Here is a 3,358-nt window from a genome sequence, read left to right as displayed (position 1 = left end):
GCGTTAATCCGGGGAGATTTTGCCAAAGGATCATCTGTTTTTATTTTTCGCGTTGACACCTGGGGCTTCGGACCGCTCAGAATCCCAAAAATGTTACAGTTTATAATTCCAAAACGTCATTAAAATCCATATTTAAAACAAAAAGGCCAACGAACACGAAGTGATTTAAGGCGGCCGCGGAGGATAACGCTCTCCCGGAGCCAAGGATAACAGCAGATGGCCGTCCAAAGATGAGCTCGGCTCGCGCACGCGGGGACACGGGCCCTTCCGTTATTCCGTTAGTCTTAAGGGCAATAATGGCATCTCAAAGCGATTATTCCGCTCGCCGTGGAAACGCGATCTTATTATCATTTCACGACAACCTCTGGTGCGGTCCGGGTGCAAATTTACGATTTGGGGTAAATCTACGGCATTTTGGAAACCCATTTAAAGACAGTTGTTGATATAGCACGAGGCGCCTTTGTAATCAGGACCTGGAGGTTTTTGGGGATCGGATGAATTACTGATACTCAATAGGGTTAAATTGTGAGACGTTCAGGTCCAACATTCCGGCAAGCGAAGAGTTACTCAAGCGATTGACACAAGTATCAGCCAATAAGAGCGTGACGTGGCATATCTGCAACATAAAGACGCATAAACCCTGATCTGATTGGGTATTAAATGGGATCATCCAACCACAGTGCAGAACGTTTCCGTGGCGACGCTCCATTACCGACGGCGGAGGATTTATAGGCCGACGCGTTATATATAGAAGGAATCGCCCCCCGGCAGACGCTTTAGCCGACTATCTCTATTTACTCCGATTAAGAGATATTTGTCTCTGTTTGACGCGCTGCTCCCCTGCCACATATTTTAGAACATTCCGGAATACTCAGGGGGGAAAGCGTTACAAAGAGGTGAAAAGTTGGAGATTCCATTCGACGGAAACAACGGAAAACAAAAGTAACAAAAGACTTAACGGCTGTTTTATTTTCCTAAATCAGACCTGCGGCTCCAAACCTCCCTAACAGCAAAGAAAAGATTCATAGAAAGAAGATTATTATTAAATACGAGATTAGCTCGATTACAAGACGACACCCCAAAAATTTAATATTAAGAAAAAAAGAAAAAATATTAATTCATGTGAACAAAGAAATGAACCTCTTAACCCCCTATATGCCACTCTGTCTCCCTGATATTCCTTTTAACCCTCTATTTGCCACTGTGTCTCCAGAAAGCCCTTATACCCCCCATATGCCACTCTTACCACCCCCGAATTACCAGTGCTTCCCTAGACTTCTCCGCGTGCTGCAGATTTCTTGGTGTTTAGTGGGAGCAGCTGTTGGGGGTCTGCGCGCTTCATGTAGACAACCTCTGCTGCTGCTGCCGGCACTTCTATGAATGAGACGCCGGTGCTCCGTCATAGGAGCCCCGGCAGAAGCGGAGGTTGTCTGCACGCATCGTACAGGCGTCCCCCAGCAGCCGGAGAGGAGGATCCGGGTCCCTGCAGCACTGCGGGGGATCTGGATCTTAGTCTTCAGGGCAGACCTCTGTTTGAGATCAGATTATAAAATCACAAATATTTGCTCTGAAAAACACCTTGTCTTATAATCGAGAAGAATCCGGTATCAATAAATACTTCACCGAACCCAACGGACGGCTTCTTACACAAACCTCGCCGCCTTCCAGCACCCGGCTCACAGCCCTGAGCAGCCGATAGGACGTCAGCAGAAGTCTCATCTCCTATTTGTTAAACATCTCTGCCAATCAGATCAAACTCCCTCTCAGCTTTCTCACAGCTCACCCAATCCGGATCCGGTCATCGTGGAAATCCCCCCCCCTCCCGGGCAGCTATTTGCCCGACACCGAGCTCTCCTCTCTATATAATCCCACCGCGTGGGTAACAGACCTGACGGTGATCCACGGTGCGGGGTCCGGGTGGGAGGATGATAAACCCGGAGATCGCGTATTTATTCGCCGGCGCCCGGGCCGACGTTCTTCAATCCCACTGTCAAAACTTGGGAAAAATACAAACAGTGAATAAAATTCCACAAATAAATCCCTCCATGTTTTGTTTTTTTTTAAACTTCCCCACCAATAACTCAAACAGGTAAACCCCACGGCATTCACACAGGCGAGACGTCCATTCGCAAGGAAGCACCTGTGCACAAGCAGGGCATCGGGGCAGAGGGTGCCGATGCGACGGTCTGCAGACATCCTTTCACTGTATAAGAATACCTTAGAAACACAGATACGATGCGGTTCTGCACAATGATTTATTTACAGGACCTCTTCTGAGCAATAGATTTATTACAAGATGGCGGCGCACGTATAACAAATACATAAAATTGTTAAAACCGGTTAAAAAATAAAGTGTTTACATTTTTTTTTTACGCAACCTAATGAGTAAAGGGGTTCAGTATTTTACAAAGTACACAAAAAGTACTTCATATACAAATGTGCAAAGAGAGGTTTCATAATCCAGAAAGTGATAGAAAACCGCGCAGGCGCTTCATCTGCAACCAAAGAAAAGGAAGAAACCCGAGCGGCTCCTCGGGGGCGGGTTTCACGTTTAACGCACGCTGAGTTTGGAGGCTTCAGTAGGTTTAGTCGGCGATAACGTGAGTTTTGGTTAGTGTCGCTCGCGCAGGTTTGACGGAAAACGCATTTTCTTTCAGATTTAAATCACTGGCGACGTTTGATTGGAAACGTCCAAAAAAAACTATTTATATCCGAAATACGACCCCCGACACAGAACGAGCCCATATTAACCGTTTAAACTCTGATATGCTAATGACTCCAGTTCAGAATAAGTGGTTTTAATAAATTCCTGTATCTGATACCCCGTTCTACTAACCCTTTAAGTCCCAGAGGGGGCCGCGCCGCACAGTAACGCTCGACGCTCCCCAGGAATCCGCTCGCTTGGTGCCGTCAGCGGCGGAGGCTGCCGGGCCTCGTGTTCTTCGCCTCACGTGCATGCGCCTGCGTATATATGTAGTGCATCGAGACTGAGTATACAGTAGGGGGCCCTTGCGCTGGGCCTCTCAGGGGCCGCAGGGTCCAGCACAAGTCCCTGTAGTTCACTTACAAAAAAACCCAAAAAAACTACACGAGCTGCTTCATTAAATTGGCAAAAAAAAACCCAACGAGAGATTGTTTTGTAAACGTGTCACATGACTGATCCGGATCGGTCGCATTTCATGCGGAAAAAAGTTTTTCTGCTTCCAAATCACATACAGAAACCACGCGAGTAAAACGTCACGGGAACCTTCCCACTGCAAGGCCAAGGATTCCAGGAAGAGCGCCTCGTCATAACAACCCCGCCGGGGGTAACAAGTCTCCTCAGAGTGGCATTAAAGGCATCGCAGTCCTCCGCGCG

The 3,358-nt window shown here is 47.6% G+C and overlaps 1 protein-coding gene across 1 annotated transcript in view; it reads right to left on the bottom strand.

Annotated features, from left to right (window-relative positions):
* Positions 1-3,268: 3,268 nt before the first annotated feature.
* SBF2 (SET binding factor 2) overlaps positions 3,269-3,358 on the bottom strand; it is a 93,207-nt gene continuing 93,117 nt past the window's right edge. The window contains exon 41 of the mRNA XM_053449021.1: positions 3,269-3,358. This exon is cut by the window's right edge and continues 248 nt beyond it. The gene's annotated coding sequence lies outside the window, so the exon portion shown is untranslated.

Source organism: Spea bombifrons, chromosome 10 (genome assembly GCF_027358695.1).
Source record: "Spea bombifrons isolate aSpeBom1 chromosome 10, aSpeBom1.2.pri, whole genome shotgun sequence".
NCBI classification, from domain to species: domain Eukaryota; kingdom Metazoa; phylum Chordata; class Amphibia; order Anura; family Pelobatidae; genus Spea; species Spea bombifrons.
The sequence above is the reverse complement of the archived record's forward strand: the minus strand, read 5'-3'. Positions and strand labels throughout refer to the sequence as shown.